The sequence below is a fragment of the Odocoileus virginianus genome, chromosome 5, assembly GCF_023699985.2.
Source record: "Odocoileus virginianus isolate 20LAN1187 ecotype Illinois chromosome 5, Ovbor_1.2, whole genome shotgun sequence".
In the NCBI taxonomy this organism is placed as follows: domain Eukaryota; kingdom Metazoa; phylum Chordata; class Mammalia; order Artiodactyla; family Cervidae; genus Odocoileus; species Odocoileus virginianus.
Window position 1 is genome coordinate 43,278,071 of NC_069678.1, and position 13,908 is coordinate 43,291,978.

Sequence of the window (13,908 nt, forward strand, 5' to 3'; positions counted from 1 at the left end):
AAAAAATTAGTCTGGTGAATTTAAGCAGGTTTCCTTCCCTCCTTTCCATCCTACCCCCTCCCAACCCTCCTCCCCTCCTCCTTCCCCACCTCCTTCTCTCCCTGTCTCTCCTTCTCTCTCTCCCCTCCCCTCCCTCCCTCTCTCCCTCTCCCTTCTCCTTTCTAAGACAAAAATTGCCGGCTTTTCTATGTCAAATTGTCTTCCTTCAGAAATTAAAATATATGGTAATAAAATGCCATTCATATAATCACTTGACAGGTAAACTGTGCTTTTCTGACAATGTTTGAAATTAAAGGTAACCTAAATAGCACAGAGGACTCTGCATTAGGGAAGTTTCTTTCTTCTTTTTGCAATCCTCCAACAGCAAGCATTCATTTTTACATTTCCATGTTAAAGATACAACACTATAAGTGCATTACCTTAATAATCAATAACTCAGTGGGAGGTCCTAATGGGGAGAATTCACTGGAAGCTACATTCCAGTTGAAGTAGCAAAGGACCACCCTAGGCCTGCGGGCTATAATTAGGCAACCATAAAACTAGGAGCTAAAGGGTGGCAGGCTACATTAGCAGTAAAATGCTAACTTGCAAGTAATAAGTCTCGAATCTTTCATGTCTACTCGAGTGTCACTTATACTTGAACAAGGAAAATGTTATGTTAAAGAACAAATTTACATTTAGGATCCCTAAAGCTTAAGGACTGGTGAAGGTTAGCATGGCAATGAGAAAACAAATGAATACAGATTTGCACACTTTACAATTTTCACTTGTTTGCCCCTTCCCTCTCCCTTTCTTTTCCATCCACCGGTTTTTCATCCCCCCTCCAGGGTTTGAGAAACATCACAGAATTTAAACACAGGAAACCAATATAAAAACCCTCTCATGCAAAGAAATAGTGCGGCTGACTTTACATTGTTTCTATTCATGGCTCACTAGTTTTACATTTTCTGATCAGTGACCGCCACTGAGACCAGGAAACCAGTTTCTTCAAGAGCATCGGTGGCTTGTCTGAAGGCCTTGCATTATTGATTTTCTGCTCGTAGATTCCAGTTGCTCTGTCAATCATGAGCCAGAAATACAAGATGGCAGTCAATAAGCAAAAGACTGAGCTTCCATGAAGACAACAAAATAATTCAGGAGATCGGACTAAAACAGAAAATGCCAAAATCCTCAAGAGAAACAAAATCAGTTAAGCCTTTTCTGGGAAAGAAAGCCCATAGTACCCCCGAAAGACATATTATATTTGTAAGGGAGTGTGTTCTTGCCAAGTGAGTCTGGAATTCTCTCACCAGATTAATTCATTCATGAAAACATTTATTAAGTGTCTGTTAGGCAATCACAGGCACGGAAGACAAAATGAAAAGTGTTATTCTTTTCCTGTTGGATAGAAATGTATGGGTTACACACACAGTTATAAGAAAGTGTGCCGAGTACTGTAGTCTAGAGAAGTCCAAATGGCTTTGTGAGTAGAGAGCAGGGAGATAAAAAAGCCTGGGCAAGTCAGGGAAGATTGCAGGAGTGACAGCTGAGTTGTATCTTGAAAGCTTAGCAGTTTTACAAACAAAGAGGGAGCCCAGCACGCCAGGCTGAGGACCTAGCATGTGGGCATCACTCTCCACTTGCTCACCTTGTTCATACAAATTTAATGGACACATACATTATTAAGAGAGACATTCTTTAAACTGAAGACATGAACTGGATACTGTTGCATTGGTTTTCAACCAGTTAATGATTTTTTTCCCCTTTATCTTTGATAAGGTGTGATTCCCCACTGTTTTAACTCTTGCTTTGTACAGAGACGAATCTCAATAAATATTTGCTAATAGATTTATTAGAGAGAGGAAGGCCAGATATGAACTAAAGGAGGTAGCAAAATGTCCTTAAGCAACTGTTAAATATCTTTAGGACCCCTCCATGTGATCTTCAAAATCTCAAAATTATTATGTGGTAAAAAAAAAACAACAACTATGAATTCTGTAGTAAAGACTCCATTACAAATCCTATGTTTGGATAATGGGATTTTCTGGCTGATACAATTTTCTGGTTAAAGAAAAGCTATCTTAAATCGTCAAAAGATTTTCACAAATCTTTTGAAGTTGTGTTTGTTCAAGTTACTACTGTACTTAATAAGTACAGTGCCCTAAGAGTTTCCATTGCCCCCGAATAAGCTGACTCCAGTGTCCAGTTTTTTCTCCTACCTCTCCCCCTTATTGTGCTCCACTCACAGTGGCTCATTTAAAAATGCCAAATGTCTTCCCACTTGAGGACATTCCAATATGTTATTCTTCTGTCCTGAAACACCTTTCCTCCCCTAAAAGGTATCAGGAGCTCACACAACTCTTGGAGGGCTGGGGCTCAGTTTCACCAAGCCCAGAATGCAGAACTCATCTCTAGGAAGTTGTTGATACCTTTGCAGCCACCTATAGCACCGATGCAAATCACTAACAGGAGCTCACTCCAAACCCACTTGCCAACCTCCTCACTGCAGTCTGACTATGCATCTTCACATCTGCCACTAGAGAATGACACCTTCCCCTCCTCTTCTGTCCTGCCTTCTGTTTATTGTCGGACACTAACCAGGGATAATCAAGGAGAGAAGATACTGGGCAATGTCCTCCTCAGTTCTAATCTGCTGCAAGATAGCAACAGAAGACTGGATGATTAAGTTGAGTTGACTACAGATAACCCAGCACTGTGGCTAATGTCTACACATCCTTCATGTTCATGAACTGTTGCCTAATTGCTAGGTAAGATCGTGTCCCTCTGTCGTGGCATTTTTATTAATAATAGCACAATTGCAATATGGTTTTTTGTGTAGTTATGAGATAAATATTTTTCTTGTCCACTGTAAACACTAGTTTTCTGTGTTTACCAAAATATCTTCTCACCCTCTGGAGCCTATTATTGTGATAGTGCGTTCGGTCATGTCCAACTCTTAGCGACCTCATGGACTGTAGCCTGCCAGGCTCTTCTGTCCTTGGAATTTTCCAGGCAAGAATACTGGAGCAGGTTGCCATTTCCTTCTCCAGGGGATATTCCTGACCTAGGGATTGAACCCATGTCTCCTGCATCACTTGCATTGGCAGGTGGATCCTTTACCAAAGAGCCACCTGGGAATCCCCTGGAACCTATTAGGCTTTCAAGAAGTGTTTGCTGAAAAAATGAATGAAGTATCTCAACTTTTTCACTGATTTATGCTCTTGCAATTTCTGAGTGTCATCCTGTTTGTACATTGCACAGAGGTGAGATTTTGCTATGGATGTAACCAGTGGAAGAGAAGGGGTTAAATCAATAACTGCAGGATAAATTTTAAAATTGTTTTAGAAGTTAAAAGCCAGCAGGACAACTTGGCATTCCCTATCAAAAGTTGTTAAAATATGTCTATCTGTTGACCTAGAAATTCTGAAGATGTTTTCTGTTGACATTTTAAGCTGTGGAAGAGATTGATGTATAAGAATTATTCATTGCATGATTTTTTTTTAAGCTCTGGAAAGAATTGTCCTTCTTCACACCACCCACCCAGTTTTTAAGTCACTATTAAATGGCTTCATTCCCTTTAAACCTACTGAATATGTCTGTCTAAAATCTCTTCTCATCAATAAATCCAATGGATACTTATAGTTTGCATCTTCCTTGACCTCTTAGAGCAGTTTACTTGCTGATGATTTGTTTCCTTTTTAAACCATTTCCTTCTCTGATTTACAGTACCGGGCTTTTAATATAATATGATATCAGGCTCCTAATATATTTAGGCAGACTGGCTTCTTAAACTGAGAAATATGGACTGGGCTTTTGAGAAGTTCAGGGAGTGGCAAGAAAGAATATCTTGAATGATGTGACCAGTTTTTCCAAAGCTACTAGGCTGGGTTCAATGACCATGTTCCTGGGTGACGTTTCTGTGGCCAAGTTCTTGGCAGAGTTTGGATCTTGGTGCTTTGCAAGGTTTCTTCTCAGAATTACTTAGAGGCTGTAACTGATGCTTGACACAGTTTGGGCTCTTGCTTACTGCAGAAAGCTGAAGTCAATGAGTTTTAATGGCCACCATTTGATAGGAAAAAAAGTCTGAGTAATGATGATGGTTAGGTCATTTCAAACCAGTCATTCAACAGAATGATGTGTTTCTTTAAACACACAGGCATTTTAAAATGACAGATATTGACCTTTCTTAGCATGGTTTCTGATCTACCCTCCAAAAGAGATATCTTAGCTGCATGTATCATTATGTTTGCTATTTTGATTACAATACTGAGAAAATATGATTTATTATATTATCAAGAACCCTAACGTTGCACATGGAAGTTTGAATCCAACCACAAATGGCATTCACCAAATGTTTCCAGAGGCTTTTCTATTTTTTATATGCTTTACCAGGACTTTGCTTCCTTCACTCCTTAGCCCACTTTTTTTTTTTTAAGAGGTCATTAACTGGCACAAAGTTTAATCATTTGTTCCTAATCAATCAACAATGTTTTATGTAGTAAAATATGTTTATTTCCAAATGGTTTTGTGGGCTTTTTAGCTCTGCTAAAGATTTTTCTATTACATTAAAAACTGCTCTTATTATGCACTCCAAGAGTAAATAAATTTAGATCCATGAGTTTTACATAGATTCCAAACTTTCCAAAACTACATACTTAAGTACGCCGAAATGAATGAGCATTTGAAATAAAAACATTATCACTTAGGCTTTTGGAAGTTGAGACAAAAGTGTTTCCAAGGTACAAATAATAAACTCAGAGCAAGACTTTTTCTTCAGTTTTTTACTTTTTACTCCTTTATAGAGAGTTATCATTTGGATTAATCTTTAAGAAAAGTAAGAAGTATCAAGGCTAATAATTAAATTTCTGCTATAGGTGGAATTGTCAAAAATTACACATGGTATGGTAATCAAGGAATTACAGGGAGTTTAATACCTATCTCTTCTCTGGATTTTACTGCAGGCAGAGAGGAAAAACAAACAAACTTGAAATATTAGGAGACTCATGTTTGTGTATAGAGGAAAGTCGTATTTGGGAGTTTCAGGAGAAACAAGAGCCGTACAGATGATAAGATATCAGCACTGAACCTGTCCCATGTCAGATGTTAGCAGTCACTCTTCTTCCCTGGCCTGGAAAGAGCTGATATCAGATGGTCACATGGTCCATCCTGACTTCATTCTGGTCTCTGCTCAAATCTCTTCCCTTCAGAGTCCTTTCTTGACCATCCTATCAAAAGTAGCAATCCTTGCCCCTCTCTTCTTATCTCTATTTTTTCTTCTTGATATTTATCACTACCTCAGTTTACATTTATGTCCATTTGTTAATTGTTAGTTTGTTTGTTGCCTTCCCCAACCCCCAGAACAGTGCCTGGGACAGAGTGAGTGCCAAGTACATATTTGCTATTCCCACTGAACCTTCATTCACACTTTAATTACAAACACACTCTGTTTGTTTGTAATTTAGTGCTTATGAATAGACACTGTGGAATTTCTTTAAAAGTCTGTTTGATATATTTCTAAATATTTAAAAGCAAAGAAACAGGAAGCATAAGATATAAGAGCTCATTTTATAGATAAAAGAAAGCTGAAAGAGAGAGAAAAAAAAAAAAAAGAACAGTTTAAGATCACATGGTGAGCTGGAGGTGCCTGAGGTTTTACTTACTGCCAAGCTAGCAAGTTACCCTTCCATAGTTTCATGGATGCTGGAGAGGCACAAGACTCTTGAGTCAGAAACAAAAGAACTACATTTTCAAGGCAGAGCAATCTTCATGAACATCACATTTGCCTCATTTCTCCTTGTCCTCTCCCCTTACTTCCAGCCTCATTGGTGTGATGTGGAGTTTGTCCAAGTGGATGTTTTCTGTTTACAGTGTGGGTTTGTGTCACAGCTGAGGAGCCCTAAGCTTAAGGAGTTGAATTTTTTATAACAAGCAAACCTAGCCTCTGATCCAGAAGAGTCACTATCTCTGTCATTCTGTGTTGTGCAATATACTTGAAAGATACCAATACTCATAAGACATGAAGAAATACTAGAGATCTATGCAGAATTGTCTGTCAACATCAGTCAGTTAGTAAAGACAATTGGGTGCTATGTCCTAACTCTTGATAGACATTGCTGTATCAAATTACCTAAAACCCGTACAGCCCTCAGTACAATGCTTAATAAAAGTTAAACTCTTTATTCTCAGTATACATATATCTTTTCATCTTTGGGTTATATATAAGGGGTCTGCTTTATTTCCTTTTTAAATTATGTGTTTATTTGGCTGTGCCAGGTCTTTGTTGTGGCTCACCGTATCTTCTAGCTGGGGCATGCAGGATCTCTAGCTGCAGCGTGTGAACTCTTAGTTGCTGCGTGCGGGATTTAGTTCTCTGACCAGGAACCAAACCCAGGCCCCCTGAATCGGGAACATGGGGTCTTAGCTACTGGACCACTAGGTAAGTCCCCAAGACTTCTGCTATTTATGATGGTGTATCGTGGATACTGGGATAGTCTTGGAAAGGGAAGCATCAGGAAAAAATAAAATCAGTTACACATAATCTCATCAGTGCTAAATTCTATTCTGAATGCGTCAACAGAGGAAACTCATTATAATAAATCATTAAATGAATATAGATATAGATATTTCATAAGTATTTCAGACTTTGTAAAACATAGTAAATACACAGAAATCTTAGAGTGGGTACGTAAAGATCACCTCACTGAACTGGCCCTTTTTCTTGGCTTTGCCAATTTACTGGTGAGGAGATAAGCTGAGGGACTGACTAGCTTGTCTACAGTCATATTGAGCTGATAGCAGAGTGGGGGATGTGACAGTCTTGATATGATAGTATGCCTGTAACAATAACTTCAGTCTTATCTTCTCTTACTGCTTTTTAAAAGGACATTCACAGCACAAGTGGTTTGAATTAATTGCCTCCTGAAGTACTTAACAGGAAAATAAAAGACCACCCAGACCAGAAGGTGATGAACTTAGGTTGTATTGCAAGAGAAACTAGAGACCTTTTGAAGTTAAGAGTAAAGATTAAATGTGGAAAATCTTAAGTTAATCAGTACTTATTCACTGAGTGGGAGAGGGTACATCATAGCTACATCTGTGGGGTTGCAAAGAGTTGACACAACTGAACACCTACCTTCATTTAACGTTGCTTTGCCTCAGATTCTTCATATAGAGTATGAAAATAATAATCGTGCCTTTCTTATAGAAAAAATAATGAAGTGTATATATTGTATTTAGCACAGTTCATGTATAGAAAGAACTCAATAATACTAAGATCAATTGTACTATTACATGGGCTTCCCGGGTGTTGCTAGTGGTAAAGAACCCACCTGCCAATGCAGGAGACAAGAGATGCCAGTTCAATCCCTGAGCCAGAAAGATCCCCCGGAGGAGGGTATGGTGACCCACTCCAGTATTCTTTCCTGGAGAATCCTCAAGGACAGAGGCATCTGGTGGGATACAATCCACTGGGTTGCAAAGAGTTGGACACAACTGAAGTGACTTAGCATGCATATACTAATATGTACCCTGGATTTTATAAATCATTTGGACCAAATATTACTTGTTGGCCCTTCTAGACTCTTTCACCAGCCTCTATGCCACTCTCTGTCCTTGGAGAAGGAGCCATATATACCACCTCAGTGGACAACCTTAGGTTAAGCCAATGGGGCTCCCTGGCAGAGAATTGGGGAAAGAAAGTAGGGAACCATGCATATTCACTGTGAAGTCCACCAAGAGCTCTAAATTCTGGCAGGCTGCCCTCTCTACACTGCTGTCTGCTCAGTCGTTCAGTCACGTCTGACTCTGCTACCGTATGGACTATAGCCCGCCAGGCTCCACTGTCCACGGAATTCTCCAGGCAAGAATACTGGAGTGGGTTGCCATTTCCTCCTCCAGGGGATCTTTCCCACTCAGGGATCGCACCAGCATCTCCTGGGTCTCTTGCACTGCAGGCTGACTCTACCACTGAGCCACTGGGAAAGTCCCACACTACCCTCCGGACTTCAGCATTCTGTCAACTGCCCGGACCTCCTTGGCTGTGACCCACTAATCCTGTCATGGACTACTGCATTTCTTCTCATGGCCTTCTGATACCTTTCTCCCACTTTTGAAAAATGTACCATTATTCAGCTCTTCTCCAATTATCCTAATCTGAATAATGTGCCCTCTGTTTCTTGCTGATTCATCATTCTCCTCTCATCATTTCATCTTAACAACAGCTCCATGAACTAAGTATTACTTCCACTTAACACATGATGCTACTGAGGCTTAGGTAGTTAAGTCAACTGACCAGTCAGTGACAATGACAAGACTGGAACCCCACTGCTGTGGCTCCGGAGCCCTGCTCATTCTGATATACCATGCTGATGCCCTTCTGATGCATCCTCTAGATCATATTCCTCAAAGTCAGGACCATGGTTTATTAATCTTAGTTTCTAGCACCATTTCATTCCAAATAAAGAAAATATACTCAAATACGTGCTTTGAAAATTGCTATCAAATATAATGCAAACTCAAAGGTTAGTTTTGGTATTATATTTCACATCACACAATTTGAAAATTGGTTTTACTATATGGTCATAATCATGCTCCTCACTGACTACCCAAGAACAGCACATAGTTGAGGAAATGCTGTTTGTGGGTGGTAGGGGAAAGAGGAGGTGACTTCATGTGTCAGCCTGGGGAGTTGTTCTGGCTGAATTCTTCAGTGTTTTTCTGGGCCTCTCTCTGAAATGTAAAGAGCCATGGGACTCTGGCTGCAGATGAAAAGGTGGATTTTTGTTTTGAGAGCAACTGAGGGAGGTGGGTGTGTTTCTCTGTGTTTTGAATTTAGTTCTTTTCCTTCGTTACAGAATCTGATTTCCTACAGAAAAGTTTAGCATCTGTTTTGTGATTTGATGAATGGCTTTGAGTTGTGCACTTAATTGCTTCCTAGTAAGACACTAATGACCTTTTTTGTTCCACTAAATACTAGTGTGTTTAGTTATAAATTAACCATAACTAAACACTGGGAGCTCCAGTACACACACAGTTCACATGATTCAGATTCAGGTTGTAGCAACTAGAGTTAGTGTTACAGGTGGCCTGTGGATTTTGCCTCCAAAATCTGTAGTAGAGGGCAGCCCATTAACTTTCTCATAACAGCAAATTCAGGGGCAATGCTCACTGCAATGTGAACAGACAAAAGAGAAGAAAAGAGAAAAACATACCAACACATTTTCAGGTCTGAGAAGTCCCATTTGCATTCTTCAGCCAAGGAGCTGGAGGTCTGGAATTTGGATCTTTGCAGTCTCAACTTGCTGAGATTTATTTGTTCTCTGGGTAGCCACGAGCATGGGCTAGGGGTAGGTGAATTAAGCTGAAAATCTGGACTCTCCAAATTGTCTATGGATCACCAGGTTTCAAATGTTCCTTTAAGAGTGAGGGCATCTTTATATAGTTGACAGGAAGAATTATTAATTTGCCATCTCTCCAGCCCTTCTGGCATGGCCACCGAGTGCTGATTTCATTGGTAATTGAAATTAGGACATTGCATCTCCCACTGGACTTTAATCAGCTTCCTCTTGGAATACCACCAAGTTAGATCTTTTCCTGAAGGCCCCCAACTAAACAAGGAGGCCACAGAAGGTCTGGGCCTGCCTTTGGCAACTGGAGTCATGCAATTGCCTGGGACGTCAGTATCATCGGGAGATTTATTCCCTGCCTTCTTTGAAATAGCACTTTCTCACCAACTAGGAATTCTCCCAGAGATCCAAGATAAATATTTTTGGAAACCTAATGATATTTGATTTTCTCAAAAAAGACAAAGATAAGGTGCATGTTCAGGAAGGAAAAAGGCAGGAATCTCACTCCCCACTCCTATTTGGTTTCCAAACTTCCTGCAAATGGAGCAGTTGAAAGAAATTCAGAGTGAACTGAAGCTCCAGTGAAAGGGTTGTATGGCTATTTCATCTCTGGGACACAGAGGGGGCTGCTGCGTGGAATGTGGACCTCCCACACACGGACTTGATTTTATGTTTTTATGTCAAGGCTGAATGAGGAGCTAAGGGACACTTACACCAGAAGAAGCAAGGGCTCTAAAATTGAGCTTTGCATGGTATTGTTAAAGAGAATGAAGGAATGAGTGTGTAGTGGGTAAGCCAAATCTTGATAACTTTTTTCCTTAATCACCCCCATCTCCAAACTAAAAACATTTTATTCAGCATTTCAGTGATCATATTATGCTTTAGACGAAGTGATGCTTTATTAATGAGATTAAATTTGAATCCTTTTACAGGAAGCCTGTAAAGATCCTTGTTGTTAAACCTCAGACTCCCTATCTCTTTAGCTACCAGAAAGGAATATATAACCATATGCTTAAGAGAGAGATTTAAATGTTTCATTTTTTCTGGAAAGGTATATTTCTAAGTTGAATTTGCTCATAGCTCTTCCTGCTAAGCACAGTCATGCAGTTCATATGAACAGTGGTCTCTCCAAGTGGAACTCTGCATTGAACATGCAAATCACCAGCATCAGATTCATTAGCAAAAACTGTTAGCTCAATATGCGGAATAAATTCAGAATTAGACCACTTCTTACCACCTCTCTGCTATCATTCTGGTCGGAGCCACTGGAAACTCTTATACTTTCTGCCTGGAATCCTTGATTCTAACTCTGGTTCCCCTCAGTCTCTTCACAACCCAGAATGTTTTATCAAAACATAAGTTTACCCTTTGGCTCAAAACATTCCAAGGACTTCCATATCACTCAGAATAAAAGCCAGAGTCTTACCACAGTTTCAAAGGTCCTATATGATCTAGTTCCTGGTCCTACCTGTTCTCTCATCCATCTCCTACCAGTTTCTACCCTTTGGTCTCCTTGGGTATGTGCGTGTGCGTGCATGTGTGTGTGTGTGTGTGTGCGCGCGCGTGCATGCGTGCATGTGCACTTGGGCATTTCTGATTCTTTGCAACTCCATGGACTGTGGCCCACTAGGCTCTTTTGTCCAAGAAATTTTCCAGGCAAGAAATACTGGAGAGGGTTGCCATTCGACTCAGGGAATGAGTCTCTTGTGTCTCCTGCATTGGCAGGCAGGTGGATCCTTTACCAGCACACCACCTGGGAAGTTTACTTTGATCTCCTTGAAAGTGAAAGTGAAAGTCACTCAGTCATGTCTGACTCTCATTATAGTCTCTAGATTAAAACTTATCTTCCCGTTTCTAGAGTATACAATACAAACTTCTTATAATGATTTTGAAGGTGCTAAACTTGCCAAACTTACCTCTAGCTGGAGTTGCCACAATTCAAGCTCCAGTCATGCTGAATTGCAGCCTCTGGCATAGCTCTGAGCCTTTGGCAGGCGGCTCCTTTCCTCCCTAATACTTCATTTCTTATCTTCTGATGGACTGAACCAGAAAATCACCTCACTTGTGAACTTTCCCCATCATTCACAGGTGGAATTGGTTTCCTACTTTTTTTCAAATACTCAAAGCTACTCCTGCCTTGAGACATTACCTCTTGCTTTGTCTTCTCCCTGGAAAACACTGCTTACTTAGCCACAGGGCTTCCTCTAATGCTTTCTTCAGATCAATGCTAAACATTGATATACCAGGGAATTGTTCTTCAATGACCCAGTGAAAAAGACCCTGATCCTCCCTCTGGCACTATACATTCTCCCATTGTTCTCTGTGTGATACATATATGTACTTATTTATGTATTCTTAGGTGCTTCCACTGGAATGCAAGCTCTATAAGGGCAGAGTTTTAAAACATTTCTTTCTTCACTGTTGTTTTCTCATATGCCAGTATGAAGCTTGCCATATATTATTAACAGGTGCTCAATAAATGTTTGTTGTTGTATTAACAGATGACTAAATGGCTGTCTTTCTTACTATATCTGGTCTATAGATTTTATGAGGGAAGTTACTAGGTGCATTTTATTCATAATTGTAGTGAATAATACTTGTTTAATAAGTGAATGGATGAATAAATAAATGGAGTATATCTTGAGTACTTAATGCAAAGTTTGTTCCCTTGAATTTATGGGAAAGATTTCTGGGCAGAGGGATCAGTGAATGCAAATGCCAATGGTATATACACACTTGACACATTTTAGGAATAACAGAGTCGGGGGGATGGAATGGAGAGTTAAGGAGAGAATAGTAGGAGCTGGATTCTAATTGGGATGTATCACTTCAAACCTTGTAGGTTATTTTAAAGAGTCTAGCTCTGTTAAAAATAGGAAGACATTGGAGGATTTGAACATGGATTGACAAACACGATCTGGCTCATAGTTTAATAGAATCACTCTACTTGCTATGTTAGAATGGCACAAAAATAGGTTGAAGGTGGAAGAAAGCAGGTCAGTTACAAGGCTATTGAAATAATCCTTATAAGAGAAAATGGTGGTTAGCACCAGTCATGATTTGATAGCCATAGAGATCATGAATAATAGCTAGATCCTAGATGTATCTTAATGGTGAACTCAATAGATATTTCTGATAGAGTAGGTGTGGGAGTGAAAGAAAAACAGTATGTTAACATTTTGGCTTGTGGATTTCCACTTCCAAACAAGATAGAGTAACAGACCAGATTTATTAATTGCATTGTGGTAAGAGCGCTAACACAAGATCTACCCTCTTGAAAAAATATTAAGTGTACACTATGGTATTGCCAACTATAGGCACGAGTCAGTAGAGCAGATATCTAGAATTTATTATATTTCCATAACTAAAATTTTATGCCAACAAACAGCAATTCCTTATGGTTAAAGAGGAGAAATTGAAAGAGAAATTAGTAAAGTGGAAAAAAAAAAAAAAAAAAAAACCACCCTCAGATTTGGCTTAAGCTATTGAGGAATAGAGTTGCCTTTAACTGTGAGGGAGATGCTTGTGGGTGGAGCAGCTTTGCAGGGAGGATCAAGAATTCAGTTTTGGGCATGTTATATATAAGAGTTTATTAGACATCCAAATGAGATTCCAAAGCAGCAGTAGAAAATACAAATCTAGAGTTTAAGGGAGAGCTCTGGGCCTGAGACAAATGTGGGAGTCTCTGGCACACAAATAATCCTTAAAGCCTTGGAAGGCATTCAGAGGACGTTTGTAATTGCCTTGGGAACCTTTTTCCTGATTCATCCAGCATTTACCAACCACCTACTTCAATCTGCTCAATACAATTGATAAAATAGTGATGCACGTGCATATATTATGTAACAAACAATGTTTTTATGCAAGTGATTTGCACATGACACATCCTATCTTTTTCAGAGAGGATATTTAAAAAAAAAAATGCAGCTCTGTATGCTTTGGATGTCTACTAAAGCTCCCTCAGACTGTGCTAGCTGCGGGAGCCGAGGGTCTATCAGAGTTTTCTTTAGTAAGAGGGAGTTTGAAACCTAGTGCTTAAAAGTCCGTGCTAATGACCTGGTAATTGTTTTAATGGATTTTCAATGAAGTGTGAAGTTCTCTGCTGAGTTCTCAACAAAGTGTAAAGTATGGTAAAGTATGTGAGAGAGTCATTCTCACTCTTGTGAATTTGTCTCTATCTGTTTACAGAATCAAGAAACAATGCCAAGCACAGCTTTGGCTACTTTATCAATACAAACTTGCTTGATGTGTGTGAGATTCAAGCAGCCTTTCTGGGATTCCTGGCAACTGTCTTGCTCAAGACTTCTCTTGCCACTCACCTGGAAGGGAGGATGCTTCTCTAGGCTTTTTCACTTCTTGTTTCTAATACATTTTGTCTAGAGGACCAAATATTCCAAATGTGGCCTCCCAGTCCCCATAAAAGGAATGCTTTCATGTAATTGACATTAGTGCTTTCATTTAGCATTACTGCCTTAAGCTATTTTCGGGTGTGCATTTATGCTAACCCAGAAATGATTGAGGACTGGCAAACTTTCCTCATAGTGCTGAAGGGATAAAGAATACTTAATTTTTGTGTTATGAAATC